Source organism: Schistocerca serialis, chromosome 8 (assembly GCF_023864345.2).
Source record: "Schistocerca serialis cubense isolate TAMUIC-IGC-003099 chromosome 8, iqSchSeri2.2, whole genome shotgun sequence".
Taxonomy (NCBI): Eukaryota; Metazoa; Arthropoda; class Insecta; order Orthoptera; family Acrididae; genus Schistocerca; species Schistocerca serialis.
In genome coordinates this window covers 54,847,136-54,865,481 of record NC_064645.1, presented here as the reverse complement: position 1 = coordinate 54,865,481, position 18,346 = coordinate 54,847,136, and the positions used below count along the sequence as shown (strand labels likewise).

The window sequence follows — 18,346 nt, the reverse complement described above, 5'->3', positions numbered from 1 at the left end:
TAGGCAGTGGTGGTTTGCTCTTCAGTCTGGAGATGGACATGATGCAACTCTCCACACTAATTAATCATGTGCAAGTACCTTCATCTCTGCATAACTAATGCAGCCCACATCAATTTGAACTTATTTACTATTTATGAATCACGGTGTCCTTCAAAGATTCCAGCCCCCCCCCCCCCCCAGCTTCCATAGATTACAAAATTAAATACCCCTTGATGTATCAAGATGTGTCCAACAACCTTATAGGTTATCAAATCTGCTTATCTAATCTTCAGTATTCTCATGTAATATAACATTTCAAAACTTTCTGATCTCTTCTTGTCTGCACTGCTTATTATTCACATTTCACTTCCAAATGTAGCTATGCTCCAGACAAACACTTACACAGATTTCTCATTTTCAGAAACAGTTTTCATGCAGTTGCCTGTCTGCATTTTGTATCCTCTTTACTTCAGCCATTGGCATTTTGCTGCACTTCTTTAAGTGCATAATTTCCAAATCTACTCCCCCCGGAACATCTGACTCAATTCAACTACACTCCATTAGGACTGTTTTACATTTATTAATGTTCTTCATATGCCACGGCACAAATTTTTTAGCTATGTATGTTGATCAACAATTAAAATGGGATGAACATATCAGGGTCCTTGGAAAAAGAGTTAGCACAGCACGTTATGCCTTATGAATATTAATCCAGTATGTAATAGCTCATGTCTAAAAGCAACATACTATGCGCATATACATTTTATCATCAGTTATGACATAATATTCTGGGGTGCAAATGCTTAGGATGAGGAAAATATGTTCACATTGCAGAAAGAAGCCTTCAGAATAATGGGTAAGAGTAACAAAAGGTTCCACATATTGAGCTTTTCAAAAATGGAGTATTCTGACAGTTCTGAGTGAATGCATATTTCAAACTGCAGTTTTTACACAAAGAAACATTGAGCATAGTGCAGCAAACAGTTCCATACATGATCATCTGATCAGCTGCATTGACTGCTTCTAGCTAGATAAAATGAATAGAGCAACACATCTCTATGTTTTACCAAGGTTTCTAGATAAATAATAAACTGTCAAGAGAGGTCAAAAACATAAAGGAACTCTATAAATTGAAAACTACATACATCAAAGAATATTTACTAATGAATAGTTTTTACTCCACTAAAAAATTCTTGGAAAATAAAATTATTACAAATATATAATCAGGTTCACAAGTTACAATGTAAATGCAATGCATTGTAGTTTTTAATCTACTCCATGAAGTTCAAAACCAATATGTATTATCAGGATTCTTAGATTCATTTCTCTTGTGTGACGCAGACTCTTTCTGCATTATTTAATTCAGAATAAATTGTGTATATGCGTACTTTTTTCTTTGTGTGTGTGTGTGTGTGTGTGTGTGTGTGTGTGTGTGTGTGTGTGTGTGTGTGTGTGTGTGTGTGTGAGAGAGAGAGAGAGAGAGAGAGAGAGAGAGAGAGAGAGAGAGAGAGAATGAATAAATAAATGAAAAATAAATAAACCTCCTTTCAACAAAGCACATCATCTGAGTTACTTGACATCTCTGACAGAAACGCAGTGTGAATCAAACCCCTAAGTTTTTATTTATTTTCCAAATTTTCCTTAGTTTCCTTTATTACTTGCTTTATACAAAAGTTTAACAGCTCAAGGAAAAGAGTATAGCCATGTCTCACTCCCTTCTCTATTGCCATTTTCCTTTCAGTTTGTTTCACTTTTAGAATTGCAATCATATTCTGCACACATTGTAGATAGTCTTATCATTCCTTGTATTTTATACCTGATTTTTTTTATATTGATTGTGTTTAATCTGTCAACATTGTTAAAAGCTTTTTCTAAACCTACAAATGCTAAAAACTGAGATTCAGTTTCTTCATTCTGTCTTCTAAGTCGTAAAATTGAGTTTCAGTTTTTTTCATTCTGTCTTTCAGTCATAAGGTCAATATTGCCTCACATTCCTACATTTTTTCAGAAACTAACATGATCCATCCCAAGGATGGCTTCTACCAGTTTTTCCATTTTTTTTCTAGAAAATTCATGTCAATATTTTCAGCCACATCTGATGGTAGGGTGGTATTCAGATATTTATGTATCTAGATTCTTTGGACACAATATTATTACACTCTTCTTTCAGTCTGAGGGCTATTTTGCCTGACTGATACATATTCCATAGCAGGTAGAACATTTTGTCACATATGTTTCTCCCAGTAGCCTTAACAATTCTGAGGGAATGTCATCTAACCTGTGAGCCTTGTTTCAACTGCGTGATCTGCCAAATTCTTACTGTAGTGTCATAACACTCTTCTCTTCTCTGTGTACTTCCTCTTTCATATCTATAACATTTTCTTCAAATTTATTTTCTTTATATGGCCTTTCTATATATTCCCTTCATTTACCAGGTTTTGATTAATTGCTTTGTACTGGCTTCTTCTATGACCTCTTTACATTCATTTGGCTGCTTCTCATTCTTCCCAGGGCTTTCTCAATTCTCCTACAGGCAGCATCTCTCTCTCTTATAGTCATACACACTTCTATCCAGTTGCATGTGTAGTGTAACAGGGCAGCAGAATGCAGTCATGCGATGCATGCAGTTCACTTGCTGTAGGAGGCTGCATCTATGCTTTGTGCTCCAAGTTGGCAGTGTAATGGATGGCTCACAGTAAGAGAGCCACCAGCAATGTCAACAGGGACCCAAAACAAATGAATATATTAAAGAGACCTTTGATGTATGGCCCAAGGGTCAGATGTTATGTATCAGTAGGTGTTAATGTCTGATTAAAGTAATTTGAGTTCTAAGGGATCTATCATTGTGAGACTTTAAGACCTTAAATATAGAGAAGTGCAAATGAGAATTTGGAGTTTATTTAGACCCTGGAAGTAGTTTTCATGATTTAAGATTTCAGTATCATCCATCAAGGATCGAAGTCCAGAAGAAAATCAAGATCATAGACAGTGGTAGGACATAGTAGCTGGACCATCAGAACAATTTCTGAAGGTGATCATTCATCAACAACATTTGTAACATGCAACTAGCAGATGTGACAGGGTGAAAATGTACCAAGCACACACAGCAGCTGACATATGTTACTAAGAAAGACCTTAATTTTTCACCAAATGTGGCAGCCAACTAGTGAAACAAAGCAGTCATGCTAAGAAGATCACCATTTACTGAATGAAACACAATAAAAATTTTCAAGAATTTCTATGTCATATTAATAATTAATTTATTGCCCTTGTCAACTAATAATTAATAATGGAGCCTCAAGACATGAATGCATAACTTTGCCTCAAGTTTTCAATGACAGTATTATCAAGACTAAGTCGAAAAATAATATTTAAACTTGTTAATAATCAGTTTTCATGAAGAAGGAATAATTTATTACTGAAATACCAAACACCCAGCAACATAAAATGATGACATGCTTGCATTGAAAATACAGAGCAAGACCTGCTGACTTGCAACACATGAGAGATTACAGCAGGAAGATAACTGATGTGATTGCAGCCGCAGACAACCCATTGGTGCTCATCACACAGCCATCAACTCCGAAATTATGTGCAGCACTGTTCCTGGTTCAACAGCAGTTGCATTAGCAGTCATCTACAGCTAAGCAGACACCTACTCACGCTAACAACACAGTGGCAGTTTACAGCTGACACACTCCTAATTTGAAAAAAAAAAAAAAAAAACAAACAAACAAACAGTTTGTTTTTTTAATTTCACGTCTTAACTGTTGCATGTAACTAACTGGAGATCACAATATCATATTGAAGGTTGAATTTATTGTTAACTACCAAGTAGTGAGCTATTATATCGATCTGTTAGTTTATGCCCATGTTATCTCTTAAGAAAAAGTTGATTTAATTGAGTTAACAGTTACTGGTGAAATTAATGGATGAAAATAAGAAATGGGGATACTATTAACAGTAAGCAGGACAAAAATAAGAGAATGTTGGGGGAATACATTTCTAAGAAAGAAGAAGAGACTATAAGACTAAATTTAGTCAAGGTTCACAGAACCTTGACATTGCCCTCACAGTATGTATTTTCTTTAATGTCGTTTGTTGTTAGCAATATTAGCTTATTCCCAAGAGTTAGCAGCTTTCACTCAGTTAATACTAGGCAGAAATCAAATCTGCATGTGGAATGCACTTCCTTGACTCTTGTGCAGAAAGGAGTGCAGTATTCTGCTGCATCCATTTTCAATAAGCTACCACAAGAACTCAAAAATCTTAGCAGTAGCCCAAACACTTTTAAGTCTAAACTGAAGAGTTTCCTCATGGCTCACTCCTTCTATTCTGTCGAGGAGCTCCTGGAAGAGATAAAAAATTAAGCAAATTCCAGTGTTACATTCTTGATTTTCTTTATTTAAACTAACGACTTGTTTCATTTTATCTGTTTCTACAATCGTGTTATAATTTCATGTATTGACTCGTTCCATGACCATGGAGACTTCTCGTAAATGTGGTCCCACGGAACAATAAATAAATAAATAAAAAAATAAAATAAAAAACAGGGCAACAAAACAACAGAATTAGAAAGTAAAGTTAATGTATTACATCTAAGGTACCGAGAGTAGTTTGTCACGAGTTTAAGGAATATTTCACAGATGTGATTCAAAATTTTAAATCAGTACACACAAAAATTTCAAACACAAATAAGAGAGTGGAATTATTTGAGCAAGATAGGGTATTAAAACTGGAATCTACCTTAAGTAGGTTAGGGAAGAAAGATTACAAGCATTCCTACAACCAGTAGTAAGACTGCTTCTGTGGTTAATACCGTAAACCAACAGTAATTTCAGAATATATGGGATGTCTCAAGAGAAACTAAAAAAGCACTGGAGAGTAGACAAACTACTGGTATTATGGGAGTACCTAAGAAATTGTTGGAGGATTTTCAGATCAGGCATGGTTTAAATTTGTCAAAACAGTTGCCCAAATTTAAGCCGGATAGGGAGGTGCATCCAATATGCTTTTTAAGAGCATTTTCACAATTGTTAGCAAGCAGGTGGGACAATCTCAAGAAAACTGATTTTGCCCTATGTTATTTAACAGGAGATGCAGCTGAGTGGTGATTTAAATACCAAGACAAATTTAAAACATTAGATAAATCTAAAATATTAGATAATTTTAAAACATTAGGTAATTTTCAGATGCCTTTTAAGAAAGAATTTCTTTGTCTGAGTCAATGTACCAAAGAAAATAATAATTGTAAGCATGATTTCTTAAAATACTTTATCTTCAATGATTTTTCAGATAATTATTTTATTTCTGAGCATAGTGTAAGCAAGTTTGATTACCAGTGGAGATGATAAGGCAGGCAGTGGCTTTAAACATTATTACAGTAAGTATCTGAATGACAATGAGCATATGAAGATACTATTAAACTATGATTACATAGTACAAAATTTACTATGTCAAATACTGTCTGCTGGAAGAGGAAGTTTCATTGGTAGTGAAGAAGGTGACATGCAAGGTCTACCAAGCTACTTAGATGTTTTTATTGCAGCCTTTACTCTACTTAAGCCATACTGTTAACTTTCCAATTAGAATAGCTAATGGCTTAAAAATGGCCACTGATAATACCTTTATACAAATGTCTAACAAAAAAAATTATATTATAAAACAAATAATATGTAGCCTCCCAGATCATGACATGCAGTTCCTTTTGCTAAATGTTACTGATTACATTATGTTTGTTTGTTTTGTTTTGGGGTGCAAAAACAACTGGGGTCATACGTGCCCAAGTCAAAACTAAAGAACACGAAGACAGAGAAGAGTTAAAAAATGGCTATATGTCAATCCCAACTGACATAAGAGAACACGCCTAAAAACATGAATGTGGAGGAAGGATTGCAAAAGACACCATACAGAAATAGAGATGGATAAAATGTGAAACGCGGTCAACAGCCCACGCATCGTTTTCTGAAACAGCCAATAACTCAGACGGCAAACTCACACAGGAATGTAAACAGTTAAAAAATGGACATTCTCTCAGGAACTGGTAGACAGCTAAAACATGGGAACAATGTGAGGGAGCACCATTTATCAAATGACAATGGCTAAAAAGGCAGTGCCCAATATGCAACCTAATTAAAACGACCTCCTCCTGGCGGGAGGGACGAGAGGAGGTTGTCCAAGCCACTGGGAGAGGCTTTATAATCTGGAGCTTATTCTCATGAAGGGAGGACCAATGGCAATACCAAAGGGACACCATCACCTGACAGATGGCAACACAGTGATCATTGGAGGGAATATAGGAACAAGTGGACTGAGGTAAGAGGACTGCAGCCTTGGCAGCAGCCTCATTTCCTGGTGGACCGACATGACCAGGAACCCACATAAACGTCACAGTGTCTCCACCAAGAGTGAGAAAGTTGTGCAAATTTATATTAAAAATATAATATAATTAGTTAAATTGATTTTTTTGCACTTTTTATCATTTTGATTTCTTACAGATTTTTAAGGGAATGCAATGTCCTTCATTTTTAACTTACATCAATTCCTGTATTCACTATACTGTTGAGAATTACACAGGTTGGTTAAATGGTTCTTCTTCTGCCATAATTAGTTCTCCTTCTTGACTATGTGCACAATATTGATTTTGAATTGGACTTCCTCTTCTGATGCTACAGTGACATGACATTGGAATAATGCATGGAAGAAAAGAAAACTTTCATGGTTTTGCACAAAAACGAACTCTCAGACTTCATATTTTCATAAAATTATTATTCAGACAACATACTGTATCACAAGAAATATGTCTTCTCACCACGAGAACAAACAACAGAGTCTCTCTAATAAATGTCAAAAAAAGTCATTTGTCTTTTGCCTTCTGGTGTAGCAAAATATCTCTTTGTAAATGCTTATGGTGGCTGTGCTAGTGTTTATTGTCATTGGTAAAAACTTTTATTGTAGCATGTCAGGACTTTTCTTATGTACCTATACAAAGTGACAGTTTTCCTGGATCTGTTGCACTAAGGGATGGGTGGTGTACAGTGCACATAGACTTTGAAGGGCGCTGAGAGTGTCTGAGCAGAGGACACAATTGAAAAGGATATGTCGCCGGATGTACTCCGTGGCCTGATACAGGACGAGGAGCTCAGCTGTAAATACTGAACAGTGTGCCAGAAGCCAATATCTAAAGATGCGGGCACCAATGATGAAGGCACACTTGACACCATGGTCAGTCTGAGAGCCATCAGTGTACACAAAAGTGCTATTGCATCATTCCATGTGAAAGTTGTAAAATTGAAGGTGATGGAGCAAGGCTGGAGTAGTGTCCTTAGGAAGAGAATGAAGGCCAAGGTTAACATGGACCACTTCATGAAGCCAAGGTGGTGAAGGGTTCACACCCACTGGGAAAGTTCAGGTAGTGTGAAGTTAAGCCACCAAAGCAAGTGTCCAAAGTGAACTCCAGGAGGTAACAGGGAAGAGGGATGTGCCCGATACTGGCCAGCAAAGGCATCATCAAAGGAGGATGGCAGACAAACGACATGCATATCTGCTGAGGAGAAAGTCATGGCAGTAGGACAGTGGTAATTCAGCAGCTTCAGCATGTAGACTCTCAACCAGGCTAGTGTAAATAGATGCCATGATGGTGGATAGTGTTGAGACAACATAAGAGGGGTGGATGGGCAGATACATAAACAAAGTATCCTTAGTCGAGTTTTGAACGGACAAGGGACTACACAAACAGAGGAGGATTGTTTGATGGGCACCCCAGGAAGTACCATTGAGGACACATAGGACACTGAGGAACTGCTTACAGCAGGCTGCCAGAAAGACACATGGGAGGATCAAGAGTGTTTCCTATATAGCATAAGGCCCAGGAATTTCGTAGTTTCAATGAATGGAAGGGCAACAGGCCTGAGACGTAAAGATGATGGGAGAAACAATTTGCGCCACCAGAAATTCATACAGACGGTTTTGTCAGCACAAAAATGAAAGCCACTGTCAATGCTCCAGGAGTAAAGGTGATCAAGACAAGGCTGAAGATGCCGCTCAGTGAGACAGGTCCATGGAGAGCTGCAATAGATGGCTAAATCATCAACAAAAAGAGAGACAATGATGCGCGACAGAAGACAGGCCATTATAGGGTTAATGCTGATGGCAAAGAGAATGACACTTAGGATGGAACACTGAGGCACACATGTTTCCTGGATAAAGGTGTCCAAAAAGGCAGAACCCACAAGCACCTTGAAAATTCGGTCTTTTAAAAATTCCTGAAGGAAACGGGGCAGGCGGCCGCAGAAGCCCCACATGTGAAGAGTACATAGAATACCAGTTTCCCAGTGAGTGTTGTAGGCCTTCTCCAAATCGAAAAATGCGGCCAGTCTGGGATTTCCACAGAAAGGCATTCATGACATGGGTGGACAAAGTAATGAGATGGTCAACTGCAGAATGCTGCGCTTGAAATCTGCACTGTACAGTTGTTAGTAAATTGCAAGACTCAAGCCACCACACCAATGGGGCATGAATCACACATTCCATCACCTTGAAAACACAGCTGGTGAGAGCGATGGGGCAGTAGCTAGAAGGAAGGTTTTTGTCCTTACCACGCTTAGGTGGCTTCACGCCAACATCTGGAAAATGTGCCCTGTGCCCAGGTGGAGTTATACGTCTTAAGCAGAAACTGCTTGCCCACAAGAGAAAGATGCTGCAACTTCTGAATGTGGATGGTGTTGGTCCAGTGGAAGAGGATCGGGATGAACTGAGAGCATGATCTAGCTTCCTCGTAGTAAAGGTGGCATTGTAGCACACATGACTCAGAGAAGAGATGGGTACCACCCAAGTCTCCACCACTTGTTTCTAATGGAGGAAGGCAGGGCAATAGAGGGGAGAGCTCAAAACTTCCGCAAAATGGTGGCCAAAGGTGTTGGAGATAGCAATAGGGTCCACAATAGCATCATCGACTACTGTGAGGCCAGAAATTGGGGAATGGATCTTGCTCCCAGAGAGCCGTCAGAGCTTGGACCACACAACAGAGCAAGGGGATGAACTGTTAAAAGAACTAGTGAATGAAATCCAGCTAGCTTTTTTGCTGTCCCGAAGAATGCAAGGACACTGTACATGCATTTGTTTATAATGAATGCAGTTTGCCATCGTAAAATGAGGGTTAAAACACAGAGAGCATGTCTTTGCACATGAAATGCATCATGGCATGCCTCAGTCCACCAGTGGACTGGGACATGATGTGGCAAAGAGAAAGTGTGAGGAATGGAACACTCTGCTGCAGCACTACGGATAACGATTGTGAGATATTCCAACTGGTCTTTTTCTTCAGACGTCACCGGGGAGGAGTAAAGCCAGCAGTCAGCCTTAGTAAGATGCCATTTGGGAGTGCATGCATGTGGGGTACGAGTCAGCACATGGACAGCAAATGGGAAATGGCTGCTCTAGTAGGTGTCGGAAAAAATGGACCAGTCAAGACAATGGGCAAGCTGAACAGTGCAGAAGTATAGGTCCAGATAGGAATAGGTATGCGAGTAGTCAGAAAGGAATGTCGGTTCTCCAGTGCTAAGGCAGAAGAGGTTGAGTTGGTTAAGAAGGTTAGCCAAGAGGGCACCTCTCTGACAGGTCCTGCGAGAACCCCAAAGAGGATGATGCGCATTAAAGTCACCGAGTAGCAAAAATGGGGGTGGTAGCTGCCCAAGAAGATGAAGGAACTCACTCCTGGTGACATTGAATGACAGAGGGACATAAATGGTACAGAGGGGAAAAGTCAGGTGAGGAAGGAAAAAGCGAACTGCAAGAGCTTGAAGATGGGTAGTCAGGGAAATGGGTTGACTATGAACGTCATCCCATATGTGCAGCATGACACCCCCATGAGATGGAAGGCCTACCTCAGCGGGAAGGTCAAAATGAACCGGGAAGAAATGTGAAAGCTCAAAGCAGTCATGAGGACGCAATTTTGTTTCCTGAAGGCAGAGTACAAGGGGACGCTGTGATGCTAAAAGTAGCCATAAATCCTCTTTGTTGGAACGAAGGCCATGAACATTCCATTGGAGCAGATCCCTGATGAGGAAGAAATGAAGGATCCTCCTCCATGAGGTCCACAGAAGCATCAGCTTGCTTGTGCTGTCAGTCTGAGGAGTCCAAATGGTGGTGTGTACCGGCAACACAGAGGCCAGCCAGGCTAAGGCAGGGGTTCCCAACAAAATTTTCTCAAGGACCCCCTCATCGAGCATAATTGATACCTTGTCATATCAAAGTATCAAGTACCTAAAAATGCCAAATTAAGAGTCTTTTTATACGTTTTGTATTTTTGGAACTTAGAAAAAACATTGGCATTCTTTATTGAAAAAATATTAAGCTTAAAACTTTTTCAATTTAGCCATCACTGTTTTAATACAGAATATTGAATATATAAACAACATGGTCTGTGAAAGTACTGGCAATAAATTAACAATGGCCAATTGTCGTCTGAAATGCAAGTTTCTGTGTAAAGAGACTGTCAGCTGTCAGCTGCAAAGAGCCAGCACGCACAGTCTAACAGCACACAGTAGAACTATTTGCCTCTATCTAATTCTAGTTTTGGACTAGAGTGTGCTCTAGGAAGATGCTAGATGCAGAAGTTAGCGTTCACTAAAGCTCAGCTCATGCAGGAAGTGGCCAAAACAAAAAAATCTGCTATCATACAAAATATATTTAAGATATTTTTTATTCTAATAGCATCTTGCGGACCCCTCTGGCATAGCTTGCGGACCCTTGTGGGTCCACGGACCACCTGTTGGGAACCACTGGGCTAAGGTATTATGTGGCAACACCATTGAAGAGGACCTCTGAGTCAGCAAAGCAGAATATCATTTGCCTTTGTTTGACTTCTTTGAACCTTACTGGTTAGCAAAGGAAGACAAGTGTTCTTTGGCTGTAGGGAGGTAGGAAATCTTCACAGGAGTATGCCTTTTGTCCTTTCCAGCCTAGTGGTTGTGTAGCTGGTGACTTCAACCCTTGAGGCGAGAGTTTGATTGCTTGTTGCACAGCTGGACTGTGGGATGGCAATGCTACCTTGACACTGGGTGACTTCACAACTACAGAGCTGAATCTGAGGTCGGATATCTGCATGGCCATATCCTTCATGGAGTGAGGGGTAACAAGAACAGAACTATAAATGCCAGACAGGAGAACGCAGAGTGTGCAACTAGCCAATAACTGGGTAAGGCACTATTTCCTTTACCCAGATCTCCTAGACAGCCCGCTCATCAAGATACATGGAACAATTCCAAGTAGAGGCGGCATGGTCGCCATTGCAGTTGATACAGCAGGGAGAAGGAGGTGGGCAATCGCCCTCATGTGCTTCCTACCACAGGTTACACATTTGGCTGGGTGTTGACAAGATGTTCTATTGTGGTTGAAATGATGACACTGGTAACAACGCATTGGGTTTGGAATGTACAGTGGGATGGTGATAATGTCATAGCCTGATTTGATCTTGGACGGAAGCACCACTCTATCAAAGGTGAGAAAAAGAGTACAGGTAGGCACTAAGGAGGAATCTATCTTTTCATCACTTGATGGACGGCAATGACACCCTGATCAGAGAGGTAAGATTGGATTTTGGCCTTGGTTAGACCATCGAGCAGCCTAGTGTAAATAACACCATGGGAAGATTTCAGAGTTCTATCGGCCTGAACATGAACAGGATAGCCATGGAAAAGTGAGGCAGCAAGTAGTTCTTGTGCTTGAGAATCAGAAGTAGTCTCCAAAGCCATTCTGTAAATGAGAGCAGGATTTCACAGGGTCGGCAATGGCATCAGCATCTTTCTGAATAATAAATGGATTTACCGTTGCAAAGGACTGACCAGGATATGTGAGCCCACAAGTGACCACAGTGCAGCTGGAAGGGTCTTTGAATCGTTAACCTCACTCCATTTACGTTTTGTAGATGCTGATTGTGCAGATTACTGGCTCATTGCGAGAAGATCCCACATGGTTGTCAGCATCTCCAGTGACGCACTCCTTCCAACTGGGAGCCCCCTTCATAAGGGGGCACACTGACCATCATCAGTGATTGTTCACACCTCAGGTCACACCTGCTGAACACCTGACAGAGGGACCAGTTGGCAATTTGGGAAGGTAGCAGCTCAGGCAATCAGCCCTCCCTGGGCATGGCCTGTATCAGGGGGTATGTGCGAAACCTACCTGTCGACCTGGGGCTGGGAATTATGCATTACCTAGTTAACTTTTACGTGTCAGATGCACGGGCTGGCCTTCAAGAGCATACAGGGAGTAAGAAGAAAAAGAGGAACCTCAAATGCTGAAGTGGAGGAATGAGAGGAGAAATGAGAGGAGAAGGAAACAAGGAAAGGAAAAGAGAATGAGAAACAATGGTGAGACTCTTTTTATGTCAGTGACAGACAATATGGAACATTCCCAATAACACCCCAGACATGTTCCCCTCAGGAGAGGAAAAAGAATAGCAAGAGGAGAGACATGCAGCAAAGAAGGAAAAACTGGTTGTTTTAGGAAACTCCTGAAACACATGAATTGGAGTGATGAGTACAATGAATGAGAGATACAACACTTAATTAACAATGTTCTTAACTTATTTGGAAACTGTTTCCCCCTAAAATAATCCAGATTAGACCAACACCTATAAAAAGGCCATGGATTGTTCAAGGAATAAAGGTGTACTGTAAGACAAACAGGACACTACGTCAGTCAGAAATAGCTCTGATGTAAATGCTACAAATCATTACAAATCATAATGGAGATAGTAATACAGATATAAAAGCAAATACATTATCAGAAAAGAATATTCACATCAGATAACAAAATAAAGACAATATGGGGTATAGTGAAGGAAGAGACTGGCAGAACCAGAGGTGAAGAGGAGCACATAGCATTAAGAGCAAATGATACATAGGTAGTAGTGTTGCTGAACTTTTCAATATGAACTTCCTAATTATTACTGAAAAGATGGGGTTCTCAGGTTCAGTATATGCTGCCATGAACTATCTCAGATGAATCACTACAAATAACTGTAATAGTATGAATACGCCCCTCACAATACCTGTAGAAGTAGTGTCCACCTTAAAATAGAAAGACTCTAGTGGCTATGATAATATGTCAATGAAGCTGAATAAACAGCGTGCCTCTGAGTTTGACATTTTAAGTTATTTGTGTAACCAGTCTTATCAGTGGAACATTTCCTGAGTGGTTGAAATATGCTGAAGTTTGTGTAAGAAAGGAGATAAGGAAATACCATTAAACTTGTGCTGGTGTATGCCTTTGCCAGCACACTGGTCGGCACTAGTAAACATTGCATAGCAGGTGCTGAACTAAGAGCGCCTATGACAAGAGAAGACCAAGACGCATTCCAGGGCTATGTGCTGATAATTCCCCTGGGCAGTGTGCATACAGGGCGCTGCCACCAACTGAGCTGTCTCAATTGCAGTATGTCACATCGGGAATTGATTTGCACCTCAATACGTTGTACTGTGCTCTAATATTCCACAGTGATACTCATCGTCTCGCATTTTAGCTGGCTGTGAGGGAACGTTAGTCATTGTATATAGTTGTGATATGGACACTGATAAGATTCATGAATTAGTACATGTTATTCGATTGCTGTCAACCACAGAACTCCAGACTAGACATCACTGAAGTTAAGTACTCAATTGATTGCTGTAATAAAGTGTATTTCAACTATGTGTGCATTTTGTGTTGTGAGAGGAAACTGGTCATCCACCTGTCATACCAACCTCTCCTCACCCAGCCAGGAACCACAAAACATTACAAGAGAGCACAGCCACAACAAAACTTCCATCAAATTTCACCTTTGACCACATTCTCGGAAATCTTAGAAAAGATAATGTACAGTCATCATCTTAACCATCTGATCACTAATAAATATTACCCAAGTCACAGTTTGGATTTCTAAAGGGTTCCAATTTTGAGAAGGCTATCTGCAAATACAGGGAGAAAATATTTAATTCAGTAGTCAATAAATTTCAGACTACTTGCATAATCTGTGATCTGTCAAAAGCATTTGATTTGACTGTTTAATTGACAGTATCTTTTCAAGTAAATTAGAGTATTATGGTGTAACAGGAAATGCAACAGAATGATTCAAATCCTGTGTCTCTGACAGAAAACAAAGGCTGTCAAAAGGAAGAAAAAATGCGTATTAACCTGTCAGACAACATTCAACTGGGAACCAGTAACATGTGGTGTATGCCAAGGTTCCATCTTACGGCTCTTACTTTTCTTTTGTACATTGATGACCTTCCATCACCTTCCACTACCAGATGCAGCACTTGTTCTGTTTGAAGATGATACAAACATTACAATAAATAGTAAATCAAGTACAGCCTTAGAAATATCAGCTTATGAAATTTTCAAGGACATTAATAAATAGTCACTAGACAGTTCTCTGTCATTAAACCTTTAAGGAACACACTACATGCACTTCAGAACTTGTAAAAAGTTACCTGCCAGTTCATGCCTAAAATATGATGACAAGCAGATAGAAGTAGTTCACAGTGTTAAATTCTTGGGATTACAGCTTGATAATAAATTTAACTGGGAGAAGCATACCACAGAACAGTGCCTAAACAAACCTATTTGCTATGTGAATGCTGCCAGATATAGGTGACATAAAAATGAAAACACTAGTGTGCTATTCTTCCCTTAATTCCATAATGTCGTACAAGACTATTTTCCGGGGTAACTCATCAAGCCAAGCTAAAGTTTTCCAAGCCAAAAAATATGCATTATGAACTATTTGCAGTGTGAACTCAAGAATGTCCTGCAGAAGGCTTTTTAAGGAGCTGGGTATATTAACTACTGCAGTTAATTTCAACATCTCATGTTATCCAAGGATTTCTACTAGGCTTTGCCTAATTATCTATTTGATCCTCTGCTGCCTTCACTATTTCATCTCTCAAAGCTACCCATTTGTCTTCTACTGTATTCATTTCCTGTGTTCTAGCCCCTAACACACCCACTGAAACTCTCAACAACCTCTAGTTCTTTCAACTTACCCGGGTCCCTTATCCTAAATTTTCTACCTTTTTGCAATTTCTTCAGTTTTAACCAATAAATTGTGGTCAGAGACCACATCTGGCACTGGAAATGTCTCAATTTAAAATCTGGTTCTGAAATCTCTGTCCTATCTTTACATAATCAATCTGAAACCTTCCAGAGTCTTCATGTCTCTTCCATGCACATCACCTTCTTTCATGATTCTAAAAAAAAAGTGTTAGTAATGATTAAATTATGCTCTATGCAAGACTCTAGGTGGCCTCCTTTTTCATTCCTTTCCCCCATTCCATATTCACCTACTATTTCTCCTTCGTTACCTTTTCCTACAGTTGAATTATAGTCCCCCATCATAATTAAATTTTCAGCTCCTGCAACTATCTATTGCGTCTCATCATACATTTCTTCAATCTCTTTATCTGAGTAGTTAGTTAGCATATAAACTTGTAGTACTGAGGTGATTGTGAGCTTCGTGTCTATTTTGGCTATGATAATGTATTCACTGTACAGTTCATAGCAGCTTATCTGCATTACCCCTATTTTATTTTGTATTTATAACCCTGTATTGATCTGACCAGAAGTCTTGTTCCTTCTGCCATTAAACATAACTAATTCGAACTATATCTAAGTTCAACCTGTCTATTTCTCATTTCAAATTTTCTAACCTACTTGTTCAATTAAGGGAGCTAAAATTCCACACATTCATCCATGGAACACCAGTCTTTTTCTCTTGAAGACAAGATCCTCCTGAATAGTACACACCTGGAGATATGTTTGGACTATTTTATCTCTGGAATATTTTACCCATGATGATCTCTTCATCATTTAACCACACATTAAATCTGCATGCCCCTGGGAAAGATTACAGCTGCAGTTTCCCCTCGCTTCCAGTTGCTTGCAGTATCAGCACAGTAAGGCCTTTTTGTTGATGCTACAAGGCCATAACAGCCAATCATCCAGACTGTTGCCCCTGCGACTACTGAAAATGCTGCTGCCCCTCTTCAGAAACCACATGTTTGTCTGGCCTCTCAACAGATACCTCTCCATTGTGGTTGCATCTACAGTACAGCTATCTGCATCGCTGAGGCACACAAGCTGTCCCACAAGTACCAAGGTCTATGGTTCATGGGGGGCTACTTAGATATGATGTATATATTAACAAGAAATGGAGTATTTAATAAAAAAGAAGAAAGTATGGATTTAAGATTCATATATTGCCCACATCTGGGTGGAGTCCTTGTTATTTCATACTGAGGGCACCAAGTTTCATTACAAATGTCGTATGTCTCATCATTACCAGTGACACAACTGGTAAAAGAGACCTTTTATTTTATTTAAGAGCTGTTTTCTTGAGCGATACAAATAACAATCAAGAAAAAGGTCTATACAATGCAGATATGCTAAAGATTTATAAGCCACTACTTTTCCAGAAGCGAGAGAAATACTGAGATATAATAAAAGGTTATTTCTGTTATGCAGTCTAATAAACAAACCATATAACTGTATTAATTACTATTGATCAGCTGTTAAGTGAGATAACTGTATAATATCAGAGGTATGATGTTTAAGCAGGCGACAGTTGCATTGAAAGTGATGCACTATACACAGGTAAAGGATGAATGAAGCTTCATTTGTTCGAACAGCAGATGCACAGGCATAATAAAACAAGATTGATTACTTGAAGACAGAGCACACCAAGGGGCAGCAAAATCCATAACCAGGAAAATTGGTTATTACTGACACATGACAACATATTATAAGTATCCAATGATACGAATACCAGCAAACTGGCACAAAAAAAGTTCTGATATTATATTTTCCAAGAATATGGATTAGTTAAGAGCACAAATAATTATCTTACAGGTATTAATGATTAATGTTATTGACAAAGAGTTAATTAAATGTATAAAACTTTACTGCTCTGGGTATGAGAAATGAGAAACAAAGTCTGGCATAATGTTAAGTGCATGAGCTGTGGTTAGATAATGCAGAAGCAGATATGAAGCTTTAGTCTTTGCGTAAATAGGTAGGCCTGGGTATTATTGTATAAAATACTATAAGTATGTGGATTTTCTTTAATAACTGGAAGTAATCAGAGTATTAATGGATGTAAGATAGGAGCAACAAATGTTGACATCTGGGTACAGTTGAATGTTAAGTGAAGGAATCAGTCTGAATTGATAAAGGAGAGAAATAAAAAATAAGCCAAGAGATGCTGTACAGCTGGTTTATAATATAAGATTAAGTGTACTTGTGTTAGGAAAAGGTAGAAATAGGAGATGGACAGACAGATTTTCGAGACTGATCTATGCCATCAGACAGGTACATTTATGAAGGAATGGCCTGGTTGGGTTGGGTTGTTTGAGCAAAGAGACCAAACAGCAAGGTCATCAGTCTCATTAGGTTAGGGAAGGATGGGGAAGGAACCATCCCAGCATTTGCCTGGAGCGATTTAGGGAAATCACAGAAAACCTAAATCAAGACGGCCAGACGCGGGACTGAACCGTCATCCTCCTGAATGCCTGTACCATATATTTGTAGAGAATTATAAGGGGCACTTTCACATGGTTAAAATAAGCTTGTATGCAGAAAAGGATGAACAACTCTGTTATGAAATGGTCTAAACAGTTAAAGTGACAACTGATCACACCAAGGAAGAGTTTTTCTAACTATTTAAGGAGAGGTTTTTCATAATCACAGTGTATGTTGACCTTTTACATTTCCATGCATATGAGCACAGAAATATTTGAAATTTTAAAGTTTACTCATAAGAAAGAAGGATGTACAGTCAACATATGACTTCTCTGAAAAAGGCAAATGCAAACAAAATATGTATATGGGAACCAATATGTAAAGAAGTCAAATGTTACACAAGTTAAAGTAAGTCAGTCTCTTTCTTGAGGTAATCTACATCTACATCTACATCTACATCCATACTCCGCAAGCCACCAACGGTGTGTGGCGGAAACAAATAATGCTCATCTATAAAGAGAAAGCTTAAGTATTTTAAAAGAAATGGGTGTATATACCTAACAAAAAAGCCAAGAAATGGTATAATGTTTAAATATGACACACGGCACTTATAATGAATGAAGCATATTTTCTCAAATATTGTTAAACATGAGATGGATTAATAATCAGTAGTGATATATATGAATGACACACCTGTTGAGAAAATGAAAATATTGATGCATGTGAATAAGCAAATACGCACAAAATCTTGACCTTGAGCGCAGTGATGGATAAGTAGTATATAACAGGGCATTTTATCAAATACCCTAGTTGATATTTGTACCTGCTTAAGATTATTGTGGTTGCATATGTGTGTTAAGTAGTGTATAAG

The 18,346-nt window shown here is 39.0% G+C and overlaps 1 protein-coding gene across 1 annotated transcript in view; it reads right to left on the bottom strand.

The window, feature by feature from the left end:
* The window catches only part of LOC126416441 (uncharacterized), a 243,333-nt gene that overhangs the window by 62,485 nt on the left and 162,502 nt on the right, over window positions 1-18,346 (bottom strand). The window lies entirely within an intron of this gene.